Here is a 26,049-nt window from a genome sequence, read left to right on the forward strand (position 1 = left end):
TTTCCTTGCTACATATCTTCTTTATAGTCTGCCATTTAACTCAAATTCATGTTTTTCATTTTCCTGTGCTTTGGTGAATTATAACGATTGGATGGCATTTATTTATTTATTTTTGCCAGCAAAGAAACTTGAGAAAAACATAGTTACTTCAGCCTTCCCAGCCTGCACACTCAGATCCGAAGGTGACTGCACACAAACTGTCCACAACAAACAGCCCATTTACTAGAGCTGTGTTCCATAAATCTAAGATCAATTGAACCCCAGGGGTCGGTGAGTAATGACTTAAGAATTTTGCAAGGTTTAAGAAAACTTAAGACACTACATTGTATGGTGCAAGAGTTTAATGGTACTACAGAACAAGAATTGAGGACAAAAACAAAGAAAACCAACTTTGGTGTGAAGATGATATATGGGAGTGGAATTTGCCAAGGTGAAATGAAAAGCCACAAGTCAGTCATTTCATCTTTCAGACTTTTTTTAACATGACACCCATGTGTCTAAATGATAAATTCACAAATCACTGTAACAACTGAATTCCCACCATATTGAAATTGTTGATGTTGCTTCCTTAGAGGGGTGGAAAAAACATTAAAGCATCCCTGTAGCGTTTGGGTGCGGCTAATAAAATAACTGGAGGTTGCTCCTGAGGCACCCACGGGGGAAAATGTACGCCTCATTCATTTAACCGAAGCCACCCCTCAGGCTGCCCATGACCTAACTTTACATGGCGACTCGCTGACCCCTGAGGTGGACGCTTGCGTGCAGCCATCAGCTCCTGTTTGGGTGACAATGCTTTTGCCCTGGTATGTGTTGCTGTACACGCATTGTGAACAGGTCTCCTCTGCGTGTGTTTCATTGTCTTTTAGGCTACGTCCAAACAAGGTTATGCAAAAGCGGGTGTGTTTCTAGCATTCATTTTTAAGGCCAACAAAGCTCATTTCATGTAACAACTCCCCTGCAAAAGAACATAATATACAAGAAAAGTATTAGTAATTACCATTCACTAGGATTTTTTTTTCCTATACTACCTTAGAATCAAACAAAATATGCTAAAGGATAAAAACACTAGTTTACCGCTGCATATTCATAATTGCCCATATACTTATGACTTTTTGTTTTAATTCATGTAATTGCGATTACATGTAATTTTTTTTGACTGTCTCGATGGTTTTATGTGACATTTAAATATAATTTTATCCGTTTTTGGATTTTCATGCAATGTAAAGCACTTTGCAGTATGTTGTGTTAAATTGTGCTATATAAATAGATTTTCCTGACTTTACCTTGCTTGCTTTTTCAATGGTCAAAAACAACAGATTCTAAAAGGTAACGTGTATTAGCCACTGTGCATTTTCACTAAATGCTTCTGATTGCATCACCTGCTGAAGACAAACTCCTCTCACAAAAAGACAAGTGCCCCCCAAGCCCTCCCCCCCATCAGGAATATCTTTTGTGCACTTCTATGCTCTCTGAGCTTATGTTCTGACATTTCTTCCATCCTCTTATCAGAGCTTGCTCCCTCACTCAATGTTCCCATTCTCCACTCTTGCTCTTTTCTTGTCCTTCATGGGCAATTTAGTGAGCACACTTTCATCATAATGCAGTTCTTGGAGCGTTTAAGACTATTTTTGCATGAAACCCCCAAAGGTCTGGAAAACTAGAGAGATAATTTCTTACAGTTACTTGCTCGAATCATCCCGGGCAGGGGGTTAAAGTTGGTTCGGAGGTTTGCTCGTGCTCACTGCTTCACCTTTTTATAGACACACTGTGTGCCATTGTGCTGTCATTCAAGTGGAGATCTATGGAAAAACTCACCTGCAATTTTAATGTTATTTTTTCCATGTTTATTTTAAAAGAAATGCTCTGAACATATTGTTGGTATATATTTGAATTCGTGTCTTGTATCATATTTTAATTTGTCCAATAAACAAATTTGAAATACTTTTTAGGTCTTATTTTTGTAGTCTGTTTGAATGAAATAGACAGTATTAACAGGAAACTTAAATTTGGTAATCTGCGAGAGGCCTACGGAACTTGTTGTTGTTTTCATTTATTTGCATCTGACCTTCTTTTAGTCTTATCTGTTTACTCCAGTACATGTAATTAGGACAAAGCTAATAAATCTCAGCAAATCTCTGTTCTCGGGCTGTATTGGGAATCCAAATGTCAAAAGAACTTTTGGAGTAAAACAATTAAAATCTCTTAAGAAAAGCAAAGACTACCCCTCTGTATATACAGGTTCAAATTCTCAATTTTAAGATAAAAAAATGTTGCATGAATTAAGAAAAATAAGTGTTTTATTGTGTATCATGGTGTTTTGGGTTATGATAACATTACTCACACAGTCTAATCATTTGCTTTTAGGTCATGCCATTTTCCATATATGGTCAGATTCAAACTGATGTTGGGAGGCTGCGGGGAAGGAGCTGTACATTTAAATGAAAGCCAAGAAAAGGAAAAGCCGTAACTAGGTGAGACAAGACGAGTGCAGACGAGACGGCATTGGGCCAAAAAAGACGAGACGGAAAAGGACAGTGCACGCAGAGACCAAAAAGAAATGAGGGTGAGTCAGAGATGATTTTTTTGTATATTTTGGGGGATGCCAATTGAATCGAGACAACTAATCTCTTGGTAATTGACGTGAGGATTTAGTTTTATTTCAAAATAAAGCTATTAATCAGATAGTATTTAAACTTTTTGGATTCAAAGTAAAAAACACTGATTTCTCGGTAAATGTGTTTAGACAAATTCACATCACATCAATAATAGTTGCAATTGTTTTCATTCCCTTGATGGGAATGTGTTTATCTCCAAAATATGTAACTATGAAATGCCTTAAAGTTGTCTTTTCTTTGTTTTTGTCTGGCAGTCTGGGGTAATAAAACTTATAGTGGATTTCTGTGTAGGGAAATACAGATGGAAACATGAGTGGGCCAAGCAAAAGTAAGAAATAATCTATGTGAATGATTGGAAAAGCAAATCATTGTATCACTGGTAAATAAATATCCCCTCCGGTCTCCAATTAGATATGGATAGTTTGTCCACTTAAAAATGACACAGACAACTGACTTTTTAAAAGCTTGCATATGGATAGTTAGGCCCATAAAAGTGTGGGATTAAGCACACTTCCCAGAATTGGTATGAACATAGAATTGAGTTTATTTTTCATCCAAAAATAATAACTACACCATAGTGGCCCGTTACAAACAAAATTAGACGTGCATTTCTGGCTTGGATGCCCCAAGCGTGTCTTAACCAAGTGAATGCTATCAGAACACGTTGGCTGGCTGAAAAATTGCTGCTGTGTGCACAATGCATCAGCTGCTTCTCACCAGAAAGCAGAAGCGCTCCAGAGGGTCATTTCCATTGGCCAGAAAATAAGCAGCTGCTCGCTTCATCTTCCATCCTTCCGAGCCATTTAGCTTCCCTGCCTCCTTAGCAGAGACAAGAATATCCTTCAGACACTTTCTCCCCCATGGACATTTTCCTTAGTGAGTGTTTGTATTCAGGAGGGTGGTGAAGAGATGGCACAATAACAACCTGACATCACGTTTGAGTCTGCTCGGACTCGAACAGGATTTGTTTTAAGTTAGCCATGCAACATCGTGTTTTGTTAGGGGTTTAATTTTTTTCATTATGGCTTTTTGGTACAAAAATAGATCAGTTGGCTGTAAATTTGCATAGTTTTGGCCTTCACATAAAACCTTGTTTTGTGTTTAAGAAAGGTGCTAAGGACAGTCGTGTCACTAATAACTCCCCAAATGGCAGATGTGATCTGGCCCATTATTGACTTAACATTTTCCGAGCCATCGTAGTGATGTATGGATGGTGTAATTGGATATGAAATTGTCTGCGGAGAGATTGAGAGTACTTCGCTCGCTAGGCAGACAATCCACGCTCACAAGGGCGCGCACTCTCCACCCGCGAACACACTCCCGCCGACTCTGCGCTAATGGAGACAATGTATTTTCGACTGGCACCGTCCAGACGAGCGAGATAATTGTGATGTATTAGCATGCCGTGACTGAGATTGGATTACCGACGACAGGTTATTGCTGCGCTCGGGTTTGTGAGCGTGCATCTGTTTGTGCGTCACTCCCGTCGTCGGGGGGACTTTGGTGATAGTGCACGTATCGACTCGCTTGCTTTTATTTCAAATCATGATTAATCTGCCGGTCTAGCCTGATGTCACTCCTCCTTAATGAAGAAGTCTCATTGATCTCTGGCCTTGGGTAGTATTGGAATGTGTATGTCCATGTCTGCTATATTATAAAAAAAAACAACAACACAATTATCAACGAAAAATAAGCACACTCCACAAGTCATATCCAATACATTCGACTATATTAGATACCAGCCATGTTCGGAAATAGTGAAAACCATACCAACTATATCAAGTTGTCAAGGACATACTGGCATTAAAATCCACTATAAGACATTTTACTGCTTGTTGTGACCTCTGCCTCTCGACTATTGAGAGCATTCTGACATAATGCATCAAAGTGTATCCGTCCCACTCCACTGATGCAAAGCGATCAAAGGGGTTGTAGAATGGTCAAGCTATCACATAGGATCAACGGCTAAACCCTTCCCTTCTCAAAGACATCCACGTGCCCCCTTGCCTCAGAAGAGCTGAGTCAATCACAGGTGACAACATCCACCACGCCCACTACATTGACCTCTTGCCCTGATGCAGGCACTACTACTCAGTCAGACCCAGAACAAAGACACTCTGAAAGCTGCACTCAGTTCTCAGTCTGTCATCCCATATTGCTGCTATGCACATATTTCATATGTGCTTTACTTCTGTTTGTATTGCATAATTTATGGATCAGACAGATGTTGACTATTAGACACTACATTTTCAAATCAATCTTACTCGCATTCAATATCCTCCTGGTTGTTTGGCCTGCAAACATCTGTTTGGAGTCTTCATTTTCAACATCAAAACATTTGGGAATGAGTTCTGCTGTACTTTACTGTCATACTCCTGTTAACATTTGTGTCTGTAAAAGACCTGATGCATTTTTAAAATATTGCACCAGCCGTACAAAGTGAGTACCATTTTTTTCCCCTAGCAGCTTTTTTTTTTGCAATCTTGGGTAAACACAGGTGTTACTAATGAGGCTCCTCAGGGCTTTTATACCTAAATAGTACCACAGCATCATTATTGTCATTAGAAACGCATTACCTACCAATTTACGTGCTACAAAAAGAAAACAAGGTCTGTTGTACTTTGAAACCTAAGTGCATTTTGTGATGCTTGGATAACTGCCTTATAATTTAGTTCTGATGTAGTAAAAGAAATGCCATGAAAGGAGGAAGACTGGGATTTGTATGCAAAATTTTGCGGAGAAAACGACTGTGCTGCTTTTTCAGGGGCAAATTCATCTAGACTCGTTTAACGTTTGATTAACCTTCTAGAAAAGATTGGTTTTGTAGGATTTAACCTAGCTGAGGCTTTTACCAGCACAGTTTGTAGAGCAGATGAGCCTTGGTTAAATATGATGAAATTCAATGGGCTAGACTGGGAATCCTGCCAGAGCATGACCCAGTCAACGATGAGCTTCCATTCAGTTACCTGCCTCTGCAGTCATCTCATTATCATGATATGAACACCAGGATACAATATATTCTGCCTCATCTGTTTTCAAAGACGTCAAATTTGCCAGCTTTTGAGCATCTTAAGTCATACATTCTTAACATGTGGGCACAACAGATGGTAGTAGACTAGGATGGATGGATCTGTTTCTAATATGACAAGAATTGTGTCTATCCTGACAGTTATGTCCTAAAATGTTTGTTTAGGCTGAAGTGGCTCCTGCTGATTCATTTAACTCCCTTTTTAGTATTGCTTTGTAGTGACAATAAGTTTGGGAAGAACATTGCTGAAATCTCTTATCTTTTTAGAAGCCCCTGAAAGCAAATACCTCATATCACAGCGATTTAACTATTGTGCTCTTTTTTAATAGAAGGCCTAATTGTTGTTTTGCTATTTTTGATTTTGCCCTGCGTCCACTTAATTTACTGGTGGCTGCACATGAAGAGTGAGGTTATCTTTTCCAATTTCCAGCTCCAGGGATGGATCTCATTTTGATGAGATTTAGGCTGAAGCACTTTGAGTTTGGAGAGTTGTATCATTTGGATTTTAATAGCAGTTAGCTAATGAGTTATTGATCTTGGAACTCTTGTGCTGATACCAGCCGCAGTTGTTTGAAGTAAAGCGATGGAATTCCATGGCCTTTAAAGTAATCAGAATTGGTAAATATGTTTTCCATTAGTTTAAAAGTATTCCTTTTCTCTTTGTGTGGCCCCCTTGAAACAAACTTCTGAGTTGGCACAAACGTGAACCCCTCTGGGACCACACAGGCTTCTGTTCAAATGATGGCAAATGAATGTAGTCAAATGAGGAAATAACATTTAAATAGATGACTGAGGCAGCTTTTATTTTTCCCCTGGGAGATAAAGACGGGGGGGGAAAAGCACCTGAATAATAATAGTAGTCCAATCTTTTAATTTGAAATATTACTAAAGTGAAAGGTAATGCCTCAACTAATTATTTTTGTCAGCATGAGTATTTGAAGGAAAAGACAAATCGAGTACAAACTAGTGATGCATTTCAGATTGTTGATTTTATGTAGATTTTATTTTTAAATAAATCAAAACTGTTTTTGGTTGGCATTTTTCATTTTTATGTTAACTTGCAGATTGAATAAGTTGGACTGTAATTTATATCCATTTGCACACATGAATAAACACATGAATTTAATTATTAGAATCTCTGTTGGTTATAAGGCTTTTTTAATTACAAACTCTTTGTTGGCATGTTTTTTACACCAAGATTGATTTTGTGTGTATGTTCATGCTATTATGCTGCATTTCAGTATGTGACTTGACTAGTAATATTGTATGTGCTGAAAATTACATCTTCAGCAATGATAGAAAAATTGGATATTAGTATTCAGCGCCTAAACATTTGGCGACTCAAGATTCCCAAGAAAGGTGTTCCAAGTGATTTATGACCGAAGGGCACAGTATTTTACGTGTACAAGCCTCACTGTAGCTCTGTGATAAATTGTGGTCTCGTAGCAAAGGTCTTCATTTCCACTCAGCCTTCAGATGGCAAAACAACAAACAAACAGTTAAGGAATTGAACTTGTATGCCTTCTGTTCCAGCTGTCATAGTGTCTAATGTGTTTTTGCTATCATATCTGCAGTCCCTAATTGAATTTAAAATGGATAAAGCAACGCAGCGGTTTAATAGATGGATACATTGCACCTAAAAGGGTGTAGCAGCTTTGCTGCAAGCTCATAGCAAAACAAATATTCATTTTTTATGCTGACGTGAAATTCAAACTAAGACCTTTATATCATTTCCATATTTCTTGCAATTTACTTTGCTCCGAGGCAGCTGTGCAACCAGCTGTTTGAAGGACTTCTGATGTTTTCAGATGAAAAGGAAAATGATAACAAAGTTTTAACGGAACAGGTGGCGATAGTATGGAAAATAAAATCCAAGTCACTCTGGGCAAATTGATGAAAGACGCAAGCGTTAGTCAAGTATGAACACAGGCTGCCTTTAAATTACATAAACCTTAGGCCAAACAAGTTTTCAGTGACAATATAACCCTAAAAACAGATATTTAAAAAAATACTTTGTGCAGGAAGGTTGGAACCCACCAGGATTGAACCCACTTAGAACTGTGAGGCAGACATGGTAATCACTTCTCAACGTCCCGCCTCCATTCTGCCAATGAAAGAAAAAAAGTATTTGCAACAATACACCGCAGAGCCACCATCATTGTAGGGACTGTCATTTTTAACAAAAGGCAACCAACACAGCAGGAAAGCTTGTTTTGTTGATAATTAAAGTGACATAAGGCATTGGACCTTGTTACAATTAAATAATTGTCTCCACTGATGGAAAAAGTTTTCTTGGATCCATCTTTGTGAACATTTCCCAGTCCTTGTTACTTAATTTCAACTAAAAAGTAAATAAAAGCTTGTTTTTCTGCCCATTAGTTCTGCTTTTATGACAAAGCTGTCCCTTGGTTTGCATCAAAAGCCAATATGTCGGCGCAGGATATTTTTTTTTAGAGTTCCATTAAGTCTCGCACTCATAAATGGGTGCAAGTTGGCTGGCAGTGGCAAACGAAAGAAATTATTGCAATGCCATTACATCGTCCTTAGCAATTGCTGCTAATAAATCCCTGTTCGACACAATTCCTACTTTCCCTCCAGCCTCTCAAGGCTTCCTCTATTAAATCATTGATACCTCTGCTCTCTCATAAACAAGTTACCTTTTGAATAAGTAATGGACCCTAATTAGCCTATAGAACGTCCTTCAAGAATTCTCTGTCTTAACCGGATGACTCGCAAGTGGGGAATAGGCACAGGAAGCACACGAGTAGTCTTTTGTAGAATAATATTTCCGTCTTATCTGCGGGCCAGTAAAGGTTTGATTCCAATTAATTTCAAGTCGTATCTAGCATGTGTGCAGTGCAAATTACCACTTTGCTCTCTTCTTTGTATTTTTTAAATTCATTAGAAAACCATTTAATAAAGAAACACTCCAAAGTTTGATGTCAAGTAATTATATAGGTAGGTCAACAAACATTGGGGAAATGAGGGGAAAAATAAATTAGTTGGTTTGAACTGCAGTTTTCTGAATCAATCGCCCACATGCACCTCCCAACAGAAATGAGGCAAAATGCTACTTTATAGTATATAGGTAAACAAGCTAAATCATCGTATAACTTTCCAATCATTAAAAGAGCTATATGCAATTATCAGCTCACTATCATGTTTATCCATTGAGCGATCAATCTTTTTGCAGCATATCTCATCAGTGTATTAACCAAATCTAAATCCAAATCTGCTCTTTAGCCTCTTATTGATCAACTGATTTCCTTTTAATTGAACTTATTATTATTATAAATGAACTAAAATGAGTGTGGCTATGAATGTTTTATTTTAAAATATAAATACATGAACTGATTCTTGTTCCCAAGTAAGAATATTGAAAGGGTCTGTGGGGATTAAACTTTAGGAAAGACTCCTCTGGCTCCCTCTTGGTGTTTGTAAAAACCACTTTATGGAAACCCTCCTGGATACATTTTGAACAATGTGGATGCTCCTTATCCTTCCTTCCATAAAATATATATTCGCTCCAAAACCAAAGGCGCTAATGTGCGAGTGTTACAAATGCAGCAAGTTGCAGAGGGAGCAGCTAATGGACTGCGGTTAGGATTTAGGAGGCTTAGATCTAGGAAACTTTACTGTGGCATTGAATGTGCGTGTGAATGAGTGCAATATACAAACTGGTTTTCCCTTCCAGGACAAAACCAAAACCTAAAATTCAAATGAATGTGTGAAAAAGCCAGAATCGACTTTCTCTTTTTACAGTTTTTTTTAATTCTGTCAAATGAACAGAAGATGACAACAGACAATTGATAAAAAAATCAACAAAGAATAATTGAAAGCTATTCCCCCACCACCAGAGCTGGAATTTAAGAAAAATTCTTCTCTGGGGCACCACTCCTTGTGGATCAGAATTTATATTATATAAATGAGCAATTCTCAGCTTCTGGGACTGGACCATAGATTCATAAGCAGTGGAAAAATACATAGCAAAAACGGTAAATAACTCTGTATCCCTTTTCATATCTTTGCAAAGAATTGAAATCTTTACAAAAAGTGCAGAACAGCAATGATACATGATGATATAAAAATATTTATCTACATGATATAGAGTAGTACAATGTGATAGCGCTTCAGGGTTATCGTAATTTTGTTTAATAAAACACATACTATATCCGGATTTGTAGTAATAGGGGGAATCTAAAGTCACTTCTATCAGGCTTTGCTACAATATTGCACCAATTTTTAAACTGTATGAGGCCCAGGAGAATTCCAAGAAGAGCAATCAGTTTTATGATAATGGATTTGATATGTCTTTATTTTAAGTATAAACATCCTTACTGCTTTCATAACAAATCTCTCAATCATGCTTAACATCCACCTATGCGGCTCTCTTTGCCCCTCCCACAGGCACAATGCTCAAACACTGGGGACTCATTAACTCGGTGGCTGGCAAGAACACAATCCCTCCTCCGTACACAAGCCCTCTCGCCCACTTTAGGGAAAACACAACACAACACATGGACGTGCCACTAAATTTGGCTTCCCTGACAGGCTGCAAACAAGCTAATAACAACGAACACAGAACACACGAGAGATGACAAGTGAGAACAAAATGAAACATTTCACAATTACAGTGACAAGAATAATGCTGGAATATTTTTAACGTCATGTGTTTCTGAGCGTGGGCTTTTTAAATCTTGGGATAAAGGATTTGTTACAGATAGGATAATTCTGTCTTGGCGGACTCCATGTGCTGGAATTACGATCATTTGCGTGCAAATGATCAAAAGTGAAATAATACCACTTACCGTTATTCTCTGTGGGCATCTTGTAAAGCTCTTGGGTCCTCAAGTTGCTGAGAGAGATGCTCCCATCTCCCATCCCACCAGATGAGCATGAGGACATACTTTCTGTAGTCTATCTAGCACAGCATGAGTGAAAAAACCTTTTGTATAAATGCCCATATCGTTTTTATTAATGTCCATGGTCAAAAAGATCAACTATGGAAGAGATCTCTGAGTTTTACCACAGCTGTGCCTTGACCATCTACTGGGCTTTCCCATACTTGAATTTTGGGTTTGCCTTTAAGTTTTTTTATTAAACACCACTCAGGACAGTACCTTTCTGAAAAAAATATTTCAAAAGGAAATTTCTCTTCTATTAAAAAGTTCTCAAGAGCAGTTGCCTTTTGAACAAGGCTGCTGTTGAGTAGATCTGATATTTGCAGCTCCGATGCATCTCTGTCAAGTGATGCTGATGTAATAACATGAAATTTCAGCTTTTTTTATATGGTTCCACTTTGTGACACCTCATGAGATGCCATGGAAAAATGAATGGAAAGCTCCTGTCATAGCAAATCATTTTTAAAAAAGTTTTTGTATTTCATGTATTTTCTTCCTGCATGGCCAATACTGCTAATTATGTCGAAGCAGAAGGGGCCAAAAGATACCACAGCCTTGCCTGATTTACTGGCTGGACATCAACCTTGACAAGGTGGAACAAAATTCTGATATCCTAGGCAGCCGCGTTGATTAGATGAATCCAGTCAAGCGAAACGCAATAAAATCCATTCAACAACCTTTTGAAAAGATCACCGTATTCATAGACAGTCTAATTTCCCCAGACCTCTGATGGCTATCCCTTTGAGACTTAATCTAACCATTTTATGAAAGGATGTTGTTCATTACAAGGATATCTCCTCACATACCCTCATGCACACCATTTCTTTCAAATTATGGTAACAGTATCCTCTCATAGAATTCCAGACTGATAAATCCATGTTTTTTTCAGTTCGTGGCTAAGCAAGGTCATGTGATGCAACGTCCGTTTCTGCATATTCAATCTGATTCTCGTTTATTGTGTTTTCAATTCAGTACCTTTTTGTATTGGGGAATTTCTAAGATGGGGTACAACGGCCATCACGTTGGTGAAAACGACAATATTGTGTTTGTGTGGGAGGATTCACCCATTCAGTGTAATGCGTGCACTAAATCCTACCAGTATCACTCCAGAAAGAAAGAAATGGAATTGTTTAGCTGTCTTGCCTTTAACCTAAGCACCGAAATGTAGTAGCTCTGAAGTATTTTTGGCTCATGCCGCATCTTAGTTCAATTGAAGTGTTTGGCTTGAGCTCTAATGTGATTGGATTTTGTGCAGCTTTATCAGTCATTTGGCTTCAAACTGACCTCAACTTTGGAATGGCTCACTATATTTGGCTTGTACCGCCTATCTTTCACTTGGTCAGGGGCCCTCGGCGACCAAGCCTGTCTGAGGACGTATTGAGCAGCGTATTGATTTTTAACACTTCACTTTATCTTCATCAAATTCTAAGACCTCGATGTTCCAAAATAGAAAGCAATGCACATCCTTCAAACCTTACCATTTTCTTCTCTTCTGCCGAACCTCAGTTCTTTCTAAACCAACCCCTTCAATCGTCACATATCAAGAGATAATTTAACCGAGGTATGGAGCTCACCAAATGGACAACACTATATCTAGAGAAATAAAAACAACAACAAAAAACCCAATAACCTATGCATTTCATGTAACTCATTTTGACTAACTAATATCTACATTAGGTCTTCACAAATGTGAATGTGTACACCCGGTGTTTGTTTAGAGGATATTTGCCCTTTTACTCGATTAGATTAGAAGTGTCAAAATTCCGTTGAAATCTCTATAAAGAATTATTTTCAATGGAAATTAAAGTTTGTACTTTAAGCCCATAATGCCCAGCACGTCTACCCCCCTCTAGCTTGATTTTGATCTTAGAGGATGAAGGCGCTGAGCGCAAAATCCAGTAGATTTAGCCTGGTATGAATTTGTGAATTGTGTCGTCCTGGTTTGGTAGTTGCAGAGGATCAATGCAATGCTCTGAAGTCATGTGCCTTTGTGTCAGCACTCGCGTCAGAAGCACTACAGGATGTCATGTACGTTCTGGGGTGTCTCACACTTGGCATGTGCTGCTTTTGATCAGTGTGATACAAAACCTTTAATCACTATTGCCACTTTTGAAGGTCCACTGGCACCTTGATGTTCATATTAGAGAGTGACTCAGGTGTGGGATGTTAACACCTGCTTCTCTTGTGGAGATTTTTCCCATTCCATCCCCGATGGAGAGGACTCGTTTGTTGGCAGAGCCATTCTATCCCATTCAGTCTTGTCATTACAATTGTTCTCCAAGATCTTTTCAAGATTTTAACTGTGTCAAGGTCATTTGATCTTAAACATAGCAAAGTGTTTTATTTTTGTTCAACCCTTGCCAAAGAGACTATATTTCAGACCATGTCAACATCGATTGCATTGAGGAGTAACACCAAAATGAAGCCGCAAGGTCAGTGACGGATGTCGGGTTCATCCATCATACTTGTGCTGTTGTCGTGAGTTTAGTACACCAACGGGTGCTGATATCAATGAAAGACAGTGAATGCTTCGCTCTGTAGCGCCTTAGTGTCGTATGCATAACTGACACATTCATTTTGGAGTCTAAGGCATTTTCCCCCGCAAGGCCACAACCATTTCCTTTTCTTCTGTAGGACACTATGTGACTCATATTTTTCCAATCTGTGCTTAAATAAGCGTGAACGGAGAGTGGCTCGCAGTGTCTGTCAAGCCCACCCTCTCCAATCTTCTTTCTTTAGAAACCTTGAAAATATTGTATTTTAAAGGCTACTTTTTCTGAAGGCATGACAAATTTGACAGTCACAGAAGGATTGTGTTCCTCTCCTCTTTGTGCTACTTATACATTCTGGTCTGTTTATCTTTAACATTTCTCCTCTCTGTGGATGTTATGATGAGTGAATCCCCCGCGCTTCCCACCACCACAAGTCTTACGTTGCATGTCAATAAAAAATCTTAATTTTTATCTCTTCTTGAAGCGCCAAGCTAAATTGATGGGATGATCACGGGGCATGTAGTGTGACCAATGGATTTTTGAGCTGCTCTAACCTTCACGTTCTGGCTGCCTTGTTTATATCAATCAGAATGTGCATATAGATAGACCCTCAGGATCTGTGCATTGGGAAATTGCATTAGATTATAATGAGGACATTAACTCGTTAAAGGGCAGCGGTGGTGAATGATCTTCCTCCATGAAGTGAGGGACCCACTGAATATATGATGTACTGACTGAAAATTGTACTATAGGGGACACCCTATGTATTTATTGTACTGCTAATGAATCTCATTGCCATTTTTCCACAATTCAAAAAGGTGCACAGGCATATTTAAGGACCATGACATTGTTAGGTTAAGCTATAAAAAATATAAACAATGACAATACATTTGGCAACATGCAAAAATTAATTAAAAAAGTTTTAGATGGAAGTTTTTTCTCTCTTATGCCAATTGAGTTTGATTACCATGAATATCAGTTGCCAGACCTGACATAGAAAAGATGGTGTAAATATAGATTAAATGATTCATAAAATTAGCAATGCATGGTTAAAATCAATTTCCTCTGTTTAATCATTTGTGTGTTAACTCCGGTCTTGATTAACCGCATGTGGAAGGTAATGAAATGCTTGAATGAGTAGCAACCTTTAAGCAGTCAATGATTTGTAGAGAACACCCCCTAATGAATAAGTAATGCAGAGTAATGTTTTGATCTGCTGTCTTTGAGTGGCCAAAGAGACCAAATTCTCAAGGGAGAAAAAGTGGAAAACAAACACCATTTCTATCTATTTCACTGTAATGGTGCTATTAAATGGTGACCTTGTTAAATAACAAATGACTGCAATAAGGTAATTGTACATGTACTTTGACACTCAAATCGGATTATTATTATTTTTTAACATAAACATGTCAGTTATTACAAACAAAAGCATAGCAAAGCAGTCAATCTGCATGATAGATTTAGCAGTTTTATGCCAGATGCCCTTCCTGACACAACTCTCACAAGTGGGAATTAAACCCAGGCTACCTGAATGGCATCTGGGAGCTCAGCCCACTAAGCTAGTTTTGAAATCGGCAAAAGCCCTTACACCGATTTGCCCCTAAACTGTTGCGCGTCTTTCACATTAGCAGTGAATTTGCCAAATTCACTCTAGAGCTTTATGAGGAATGATTAGAATTTCTAAAAGTTAATGGTCCGTTTATACGTTGCCTGCAGCATGACATTTTATAGCTCTCAGTTGGCAACAATTCCAACAGTCATAATGCCTCAAGTTGCGGAAAAAAAATACACCCACTTTTAACTTTGACTTCAAGTGTAATGTACAATGAATCAACCTTGACAAGGATGGAGTCACTGTGCTGTAGATGAGCAGAAGGTCATTACATCCACACAACTCAGTGCATTGCCCCCCCCCCCCCCCCCCCCCAAAAAAAAAAAAATCATCCTTTGGAGTTTACTAGAGGCAAGAGCTGAATGATTGAGCAGAAATATTACCATCCCCACACTTAGTTGTGGGTGCCTTCTGCGCTTTTCAACTGTATCTTCTTATTTATTATTAAAAGAGTCAGATTAATCTTTCATGTGCAGGAAATGAAAGAACACAGCGTAGAAGTGTATGGAGGGAAGGTAGTGACAGAAAGGATGGCAATAGGGCCGGCAAGGGCAGTGAATGAAATTTAAGGTGATGTACTAGATCAGAGAGGTACTTCAGTTCTGTAACTAATACAGCGGTGCAATTGTGTTACTGGGTGGAAGGTTGGTGAAAGCCTTTTTTATGTGGATGTGTGAACTAATGGGGGCAACAGAGAATGGCCTGAGGCAAGTTTTTTAAGCGTTTGAAAGAGTAAGGGTGCCAGAGGGGGGGTTACATACTTTATTTACTCAAGTTGTTTAGGTTTTTGTTACCTAAAAAGGTTGCAGAGTTTACTGTCTGCTATATTAACACTGGGGCTTCTTATTTTTATTTAATTCTTCCCTGATATACAAAGAGCATGAACCAGTCTTTTTTATTAGCTAAAAGGAAAAATAAACGACCATGCTGAGGGGAATTTTTATTTGTCTCTTTGGGGAGCAGAGGGGGGATTAAAAAGTAAGACAAAGTAAGAAATTGAGACATTTAACTTCTGAAAAGGGGCTGAAATGAGCCACATGTGAGACAGTAGAGCAAAGCGGCATTACTTTGCAAAAAGGACGATTGCGTGTGAGATGAAAGTTGACCATGGGTACACCTTTGAGATAAAATGAACCATAAACCTGGTGATTAAACCCTAAAATTAATCTCTCTAAACCAAGGTCTAGCAATAGATCAATATGGTCAGCTCTGTTCTTCTAATTCATCATCAAATATGATAACATTGTGTCACAGCATGTGGCAGTACACAAACCAGCGAGAGCTCAAAGAACATTGCCATAAGGCCATCCATCACACACGCACATCCCATAAAGTCAGACTTTCCCTGCACATACTTCCTCAGAGGGATGCTCTGTGGAGGAGAGAAGCAGCGCTTCAATAATCAACAATCATGGATGAGTAGTGCAGCCCTTGGTATTTAACTATTAGACCATGATTTTCACGTCATTCAATATATAGCTTTGTGAAGTATTGAGCATGTTTAGGCCTTTGAGAAATACTATAATCTTATTGAATCTGAGACTGAGTTTTGTTTTATATTAAAAAATATTGTCACCTGGGGTAGGTTTTCACTTTCTGTATTGTAATTGACTTTCCCATAAAGTTTGAGCACATAAGTCATAAAAATATCTTGACGTGTTAACATTCAGGTGAACAAAACATTAAGTAGCGTCATCCATCGTGTTTGACAAATGAAAGAAATCTTCCAATTGACGGTCCCCTCCCATCCAGGTTTAAGGAAAATGTACTTAAGTCAATTACTCCTTTCCTTCCTCGAGCAAACAGTTTAACGTTAAACAATTGGCCCGTTCATGTTCATCGGGTTTCCAATTGCTCAAAAAGCTACTGAGCAAACAGTCAAAATGCAATGCATTACTCAGCCAAATATCATTAAGCACCCCCTACATGAAGGTGACATTTGGCTGAGTCATAATTGATCTGGGCATGTTTTGTGAAAGATGGTAAACAGATGAACATCAACAGAGCAGATGGAACATTTGCCAGTTTGACATTTAGTTGGAACACAGTCACTATGAGGCCTGTTTGTTTGCGTTCTTCACTTTTCCATTAGCGTGTTTGAACAAAACTACGACATGGGAGTGTTTGTATGGGCAAATCATTTTAAGCGACAATGGTGTTTGCCCAAAAATGTCACAATATAGACCAGTTATTTGGGAGAAAACTTAACATAAGTAAACTGTAGCTGTGAAACGTGACTCATGGCCATCCTATAAAGAGACGATACTTGGATGTATGTACACACTGGAAAGAAAAATATATATTTTGAGCATATAATTCTTTGACGTTGTGTTGTTCATTAAATCAATGCGTGTAGTTATGTTTGTATGTATGGTATTGCTTTAATGGGCAAGTGTCATTAAAGCGAGAGGCATGATGATAACTTTTCTGCTCCATTTATCCTTAATGCGCTTTCTGCTGTTAATCTGTGTTCTTTAGGGTTTATGCCATTAAAACTGGGAGTGTGCTAAAAGGCCACTTGAACACCAAGTGCTCATTCCTTAGTCTCGAAAGTGTCTTCCTGCCTGACACATTTTGTCTCTTTCTCTCGCTTTTTTCCCCTCCTGTCGCCTGACCCGCTTTCCACCCTGCTAATGGGGTATCGGCTTCCTGTAAACACGGTCTGCCCTGTAAGCGCCCAGACAAATAACAAGCTCATTTGAAGAGAGTGTGAAACTGACAGACAGCCATTTAAAAGGTGCCCATATTACAAGATTCTCTCAATTAACTCGCCAGTCTTATTCTCCTCCTTTTAAAAATCACCTTCAGAATCGTCCTCCGCCCATTAAAAGCACTCCATACAAAAACTGACTAAATGAGGTGTGGCATCCGCACTTTATCATATGAGCCAACATCTCAATTTGAGCTCTTTTGGGCCCTGATGATGATGATGATATAATGCCCCCACTCCTAATTGGAAGACTCTTTCTCACCCAGTCATACAAGAAAATCATTTGGCGTGACGAATGAACTTCTCCCAATGCCATTGAGAATGAACAGCTTTTTATCGCTGGATTCAGCTCAATGGCCTGTGTTGTCCATTTGCTGCTGAAAGAAGTATTCCATGTGTCAGGCGATAGGAAGATGGAATAATTTTTCATTTTTTTGTCGAATTAAAAATAATAATAATTAAAAAAAGACAAGTTATACTATATTTAATTTAAATAAAATGTAGATTTTTAAACTCGGGCATAAAAATGACAGCAGAGAGAACTAATTGTTGAACTTTATTGTACCGTCATGTGTTTTGTAACGCTAATCCATAAGTCTGTCACCGTTCAAAGTTCCAAACAGCTTCATTCTGAATGTCCTGAATTAATGGTCCCTGTTTGGCTCATTTAATGACAGCGTCAGATTGATGACTGCACAATGTTTCATACCCTTGTTTTGCTGCTGCCATTACAGTCTCTCCATCAACATTTGCACTTGTTCTAACGATGAGTAAATTGTTATTTTATTTTTAGCTTGTTGCTATTGGGACTATCTCACTTTTTATGAAGTCCACAGAGAGCTATGATAAAATATATATACAGTATTTACGATCGAGATAACATTTCATCTGGTGATTAATTTGATTTTCAAATTGTATCCTGCGCTGCTTCAAATACTCGTAGGCCATATTTGGAAGGGGCAGTAGATTCATTTAATTGTACAGTAATCTTTGTCAGAAGTTGACCAGCATGCCAACTATTAGGGCCTTATTAGTCTTTTGGATCTTTCTTTAAAAGCAGCGTGACTAATGGAAAAAAACAACACTGACATTTAACTACCTCATTAACTTGCTATGGCCAATTTATTCACGAGCTACTAAAAGCCTCACATATAATACATATGATCAACACTGGGAGTCATTTGGACTCATTTCTCCAACTGCCCCTTTATAGTCACAACTGTATGGCTTTTCATTTACATTTATATATCAGTTTATTTCAGTCATTTTTTCAGCTCTAAAGTGTTTTTATCTAAAAGAACCTGGCCAGAAAAAAAAAACCAACAACCTAGAATTAGACTGGACAGAGATCCAAAATAGTTGACTGCAGTCAGCAGCAGCCACCAATAAAGGTAGGGAGCCAGAGTTAAAAATCAACTCCCATGCCAACCTTTAATTTGCAGATTTGACCTCCAGTCTAAGATAAATCCCACCTTCTGCACACTCCAGCTCACTTGCAAGTACTAAAGAAAAAAATATGGTCAATGGTTTAAATTGGAAAGGAACATGCTTTTCAATTAAATACCGTTAGAAATACATATGCACAATGTCTGCATATATACGTATGTATGTATTTATATATGCAATGGTTGCTTCTCCCTTTTTCTGTTTTAATTGCCGGCTGTTCAACTCCCACTTTTTCCCTGATCCCAGTCGGCCCCGTGTGTGTGCGTGCAAGTTTCCCCTTCAGTTTTACGACTTAAGCATCTGCTATACAGCATCCACCACCGATTAATTCTCCACTAATGGAGAAGTGACCGTGAACATGGATAGGTGGAGTGAGGCTATGACAGCAGGGGGCACTCTTCTGCCTTTGCAGCCAGCATGGGTGTGCCCCCAGTATGCAGCGGGCAAAAAGTCAATATTGAATACACAGTATATCTACGTGGCTGTGAATATATTTATAGTCATTATATGACTATGCTATATGTACAGCCAAGTTTAGTATGTGGATGAGTGATCTCTTCAGCACTTGTCCTCCTCAATAGTGACAGTTAAGGTCTTGTTAATAATGGTTAGGGATGTCAAATGCATGACAATTGACTGGGACACATCTCTCACAGGACACATTTCCCTCCTAATTTGAAATAATTACCATGTGCCATATTAACACGTCTCTAACAGGCTTGCTTCAAAATAGCCCACGGGATTAAGAATTGTATAGTCTTGCCGAAATACTAATACCCGTCTGCAAACGGGCGTTGGGCAGCGCACACCCTGCCCCATACACTTCAGAGGCAATGATGGGTATGGCATTTGTCGCCATGGAAATAGGGTGTAGAAAATGTACAGTCTAGAATGGACAATAACTAATAAACATGGTAAAATAAGTTAAACTAATAAAGGCGTGTCATAAATTACAATGCTGTATATGTGTGGTGGCTGGTCACCAAAAGCAGCAGAATGATCTGCAATATTTTTGCTTAATTTGGCAAGCGTGTTGGAAGCTAACAATGTTTTGAGTTAACATTTATTTGTGCATCTGAAAAAAAGTCCTATTAATGCACTTGTTTAATTTCACACTTGACAAACTGAGCTACTTTTAAAAGTCAGTTCCTACGCCACAATAAATCCCAGTATAAACTATTGCTTGTACATTTGCGAAATCCAGGACACAAATAAAATAAAATATTTGACTAAAGTCAAGTCATGTGCAATATGCATGAATAACACGTTTAAGCCACTTAAGGAGCTGCTCTTGGTGATACAGGTTCAATATGTTATCCACTTACTAGATTTACATTTGGAACGCCATGTGTGTTGGGAATGTTGCCTTTTAAACCCCTGCTGCCAAGTTCCTCCACTGAGCTCTAATTTCTTCTCTTAAGTGACGGGTACACGACGTTTAACCACGCGGCCGAGGAGAAATCACGATCTGTCTGTCACATTAAAATTGGAACCATGCCTAAGTCTGTTTCATGGTGACTATTTGCTCATTTTCACGCAGGTGTTTGAGCCGAGTGAATCGGTTAAATTGTTTCCTGGCCATGTTATGTTATATCTTTGTGAAAATACAGACCAATCTAGTAGAAATAGTTTCAAATTGATGTTGTTCTAAATGGTTTCTTTTCCGCCGAATAGCTTCAGAAGGCCATTGTCAACTCAGTGTCGATTGTTAAAGAAAAACTATCAAAATGTCAATGTTCAAAGGTTAAAGTAAAACATTTAATAATGAAATCCTCTATCGACAACTGCTCTTAAAAGTCCAATTTCACCCAAAGGGCAGTGGATGCTTCAAAAGTCAGAAGAAAACTTTGCCTTAAACGTTGTCAATATCGTGAAGAATTTCCGTTAGGCTTCAACTCAGAGCATTTTTTTCCATTTATAGCCAAAACATATGCAATAGGTGCATATTAACTCTACTAACTTTTCCTTTTTTTGCAAACATACCCCAAGCTGTTCAATGACACTAAGTTGCCATCAAAGCTCTGTTTTGTAGTTCTGAAAGAACTTTGTTTGCGGCAATGCTTTGCAAATGTGAGAAAAGGTCTATTAATTTCTGGAAGAGCTAAGTTTCATTATTTAACAACCTTTAATTTATTCTTTTATAGAGTCAAGAGTTTGGTTGTTTCTGTTGAGTCATTCAGGGTAACAATGTTGTGTTTGACCTTGGACATAGCAATACAAAGTGACTGCTAACCTGCACGGTGCTTCAGCGATGCCTTTTTTTGTTTATCAGGGCTGCCTTTTATTGTAGCTTAGCCTTGCTTATCGCAGTCATTTGTTTAAGAATGAATTAGGCTCATTAGAGGCTTTGTCCCATTTTATGACCGCATTATGCACAAGGAGCCTTTTAAAATTGTAAGGCCAAGGTCTTTCCTGTGCATAATATTTTAATATGGGTTGACAAGCACCCCTGACTTACAAAATAGAAGATGATCAGTATTAGGCTTATTTACATGTTGTACTGTCATGCCTCTTTTTTTATATACAGAATTCAGGCGCACTTGTTAAACTGATCAATGTTGATCAGGTGTAAAAATGTGTTTGTTTTACCACCATCTGCTCAATTTATTAAGTAGTAGTAATTATTGTTGGATGGTTATTCCACAGAGGTTTTGCTCCATGTTAATTTGGAAGTCTCTCATATTGTAGTGATGGAGATGATAGGCATATATCCATCTATGTATTTCCTGTAGTGCTTGACCTCATTAGAACTTCACCCTGGGCTGTTACCAGTCATTCACAGGCCAAGATTACAGTCAAAGGTGCAATTTATTTGCTGTTAAAAGGCAGAACATGCAACAACAGCATGTTTACTTCAGCAAGGCTTGTTATCTCTGGAATATTGGATTGTCTTAATTGCATCCCCCACAGGAGCCTAAAGATTCATTTGGAATCCTCTATCTGTTAAATTGGAAAATAATCCATATAAAACTTTGACCTGTGATATTTCTTGTAATGAAAAGACCCAAATTTCTTTTTCTTTTTTAGATATTCACCAAGAAGCGAAATGAGGAGCGATTTCATTCGATTTGTTAGTAATGGAAATAGAAAATCCATTCCAGGGTCAAGTGAAAAGTCACAATGTTAAGTCTAAAGTTTTATGAAGCAAGTAAGCATCATAGATAAGAAATCTTACCTTGAATTGGTCTTTTGGCATAATTGAATTTCTTACCTTTTACTCAGGTGAAGGTGAATAACTTTTATCATTTAAAAAAATCACCCAATTCTCTCCAAACTGAGTTCAACAACCACAGAAAAGATATGACTCCCTTAAACTTAAATTGCTCCTAAATTTAAGATGTATAAGATTTTTTAATGTGGCCATTTATGACATATGTTGCTTTAAAAAAAATAATCTTGATTGATTGTGAAGGAAACCTCAATAATACGGTGTTTGTGTCAGTGAACTCTTACAATAATAAGCATGCCACTATTGAATTGTGCGTAAAGTGTCCTCCCTACCCAACAGTGAAATGATATTTATGAGTGTAGTTTGTATTCTCCGGCAACATTATTGAACAGATTAAATGTGATCAATGAGGCCACTCTCTTTTTCCATCTAAATTCACATCTGATAAACTCACTCAAATGTGATTACATCTATATTTTTAAGGGCCGTTTTAACATTATTTGGTCCTGAGACGGCTTTACAGCAACAATCCATCAAGAGAAAATGATGCATCCCATAAATGCGCTGACTGATGGTTTGGATTCAATTACGAGGCGTGGCTTTTTAGACTAAGTTTCTTAGTCATGAAAGCCAATATCAGCCAAAGCATTACGTTTGCCGCCCTTCCTTTTCAATTTGCACTTACACAATTATTATATTACATTGCATGGTGGCAGTCTGACGTATTTTGGCAGCAAGCAATTAGGAAAAAAAATATTTTAAGAGACTCTGAGCAGAGGATAAACAAAATGAAAGCAAAATTCTGTCACAAAAGAAAATAATGAAAGACATCTGTTGGAAACTGATAATAAACAAGGCGAAAAAGCAGTGAAGGCAACTATCAATGGGTTTGCAGGAAATAGTTTACTTTGAACTAACGATTAGCTAAAAACTTTGTTCCATCATAAACTGCTGAGATCCATAATGAAACAATGTCATACATAAATGAGTAATATCTATATTTTTAAATTTTAATAGCACAATCCTTAAATATACCTTATGACCCCACGAGGAGGTGCAAAATTTCCATTAGGACATTAATTCTCAACCTGTGATGCCATTGGATACATACAAAATGTGACAAAAATCACCTGTTCCCAGACAGAGTCTTTAAATTTAAACAAAAAAAAAACATGGTCGAGAACCTTAAGGTAAATGCAGGGGCAAAAACTTTGTTTGAAGAACCTATCTAGTCCACAACAGTGACATTCCCCTTGCTTCATATCGTTCAATATTTACAATACAAAAATGATCCAGACAAGCCAAGTTTAATAAGAGCTGACTTCTCCGACAAAAGCAACCCTCCCCCCTTTTTGTTTTAGAGTAGTTACAGAATGGCACAATTGCTCCAGCAAGTGTTCTATAGGAGTCATTTACCATTTAACACCACATGCACATAGGTGAATAGATGTTGACATCTGAGTTCTTGGCAAATGCTGAATCCGCATGATGTCAAACAGACGCCAGCTTACACGTGTTCAACATCACTTGACCATGTAACTTGTCAAAGCTGTGCAATGCATCCGTCTTCTGTACATGCAAAGGATTTACAGTGCTGCATGCACAGCGCTCAGTAGATGAATTATTGATTGCGGTTGAGGTATGGAAAGCAATGTTGATCTCATAGTTGCTATAGCGCATCCATCAAGCTCACCTTGATCCCGTTCAAGTGGAATAATCCTATCCTGTTATTATTCCTGGAGTAAATTTAGACTTGATTGGAAGCTGGCTGCCAATTAGCGGTGTCTTCATCAGGAAGTCTTGTCGCCTGAATTGAATGAGCAGTTTGAAGAGCGTCAGCTTGTGAGGGCTTAATGGCCTTGCCTTGTTAATCAAAATGCTGTCTGAATTCATAATTATAAAATGTTTTTAAATAACATGACGTGTGCTGTTTACAATGAAAAGTCTGAAGGTGAAAAAAAATAGCCAGGTTTAGACACGTTCTGTCTTTCTAACATAAATTTGTTGATTTGTTTTTAAACAGAAAAGGTTGGAAGTTGCACACATACATCTTCCAAAGCTTAATAGCACCCTCACCTTATCGAGTTTTATTGTCGTTCCAAATGTGCATATCACCAGCAACACCTGCGGCCCACCTGTGTGTTTATGGGAGTGTGTGCATGAATAATAGAAGGTATGCAGCAGTGAAAAGATCAAGCTTATCCTATGTGACAATCACATTCAAGTCCTTTTGGAAAATTGGGTGTTTCAATTTACTTCTATGGAGCCCCCATGGCTCCACTCGGCTCACGTGTGCCCCTTTTGAGCAAACACACACACATACACCCTTTTGATAGGATGCCGGACAAACCATTGACCTTCCCTTTGCAATCTCTTAGCTCGATCAGTAGGCCATTCTTCCATGTAATGTTTACATCTCTGTGGGCCATTTGCTCCACAATGCAGAGTGCCTGCATTCACTCTGCAACCTCCATTTTGCTTGTTTTGACCTCTTTAGTTCATTGGAAGGATATCTGAGCTTTCTTATTGGTTTTGGGGGAAGTGGGGGGTTCGGGGTGGGGGCATTTGGTGCCAGAGAAAGAAATGGATGTTGTAATATACTGGGCTGTCGAGGATGCATTTTAAAGATTGCAATCATTACAATTGCAACACGAATGCAGACATCGTGATATAGATAGACAACTCATAATAGTGACTTTCACAATACATTATTTATGGATATCATAAAATCGTGGTAAGTTAAATTTGTATGAGTAAACTGTTGATAAGTGAGAGGGACTTTTTTGCTTTGTTAAAGCAGTTTTCATTGTATAAAAGTTTGGCCAAGCTTATTTTTTATAAGCAAGCCTCCCTGAGGATGATTCTGCAACAATAAGAGTGGGTTTGTATAATATTAGGCATTGAAGATTTAGTTACTAGAAATTTATAATGATTTTATGTAGGATAGCAGCTCACAGTATAAATTTAATAGCAGACAGTCTCTAATTTGGGGAAAGGCGACTACTGCAATCCCTATTGGAGGCTAATCACTCAGTCATCGAGAGTTCAGCCATTAGCAGGATGCATTCCAACACAAGTGCCGTGTTTTTAGATGGATGGAGCTGCCACTGATCTGCCACGGCTGGACAGACACACTAATGAGTTGAACCACAAGCAAGAAAAATGTCTTTTTCCATTCCACACCACCCTCTTGAGTATAATTGTCACACCAACAAGAATACGTGGGCTTTCAGTATCTCTCTTGTTCATCAAATCACCTTCAAAGGCCTCATTCGCACCCAGCAGAAACTGCATTATTATTGCTAAATTATGTATTTGGATGAAAGTATGAGGTTTGATTCATCCCCGGAGCTTGAGTCATTGGAAGAGGTTTAGATTCTATTTTGAACCCAGGCTTGATCTAGATGAAATCCTGGTCTATAGCCAACCAATGTACCGAGTATATAAATCAATATGTCGTCAAAATACATTTTAACCAGTTGTTGGTGAAAAACACATTTAAGTGCACATCCTGGATATGTTTAACACTTTTTGTCTTATAAGTGTTCCCTATCAAGGCAGCCTTAAGTCTGGTTAGATTTGAATTTAGATTAATATATGTTATTTAGATTAATTACCTGCAATTAATGGGTCCAATTAGGTCTCCCTTGCAGCTCTTTGACAATATTACATAGATATTTTTTTTAAAACTCTACATGTTTTAAACTCAAAAGGATATACTGATCTAACTGTTGGGAGTAGTCTTAATTTAGGTAGCAATGCAGTTTTTCATTCCACTTGCCATCCAGTTATTTTTTTGTATTATTTCTGTTCCATTTCATTGCATAGGGGGCCTTTGTTTGAATGTGGCTTGCTCAATTGAAATTTTCAAAGCCCCTAACCTCTAACATATAGTACATGTGCTCTATTTATTATTAGAAAAAAAACGACATGAACTTTTCCCTTCCCAAACACATGCTATATGTTTGTTCATCTTTGCTTTAAGTGATGAATTCGTGCATAGACTAAGTCTCATGGGCACTGCTTTATTGGTTTGGATCATATTGTGCATCAATATTTTGGGCTCTCTGATTCAA

General features: G+C 38.2%; 1 protein-coding gene across 3 annotated transcripts in view; it reads left to right on the top strand.

Moving 5' to 3' along the window:
* Window positions 1-26,049, top strand: part of gabrb2b (gamma-aminobutyric acid type A receptor subunit beta2b) — a 225,016-nt gene that overhangs the window by 41,783 nt on the left and 157,184 nt on the right. For all 3 annotated transcript variants that reach the window (XM_077591974.1, XM_077591976.1, XM_077591975.1), the window contains exon 2: window positions 2,365-2,563. The gene's annotated coding sequence lies outside the window, so the exon portion shown is untranslated. The remainder of the gene's footprint in view (window positions 1-2,364; window positions 2,564-26,049) is intronic.

This window comes from Stigmatopora argus, chromosome 22, assembly GCF_051989625.1.
Source record: "Stigmatopora argus isolate UIUO_Sarg chromosome 22, RoL_Sarg_1.0, whole genome shotgun sequence".
Classification (NCBI taxonomy): domain Eukaryota; kingdom Metazoa; phylum Chordata; class Actinopteri; order Syngnathiformes; family Syngnathidae; genus Stigmatopora; species Stigmatopora argus.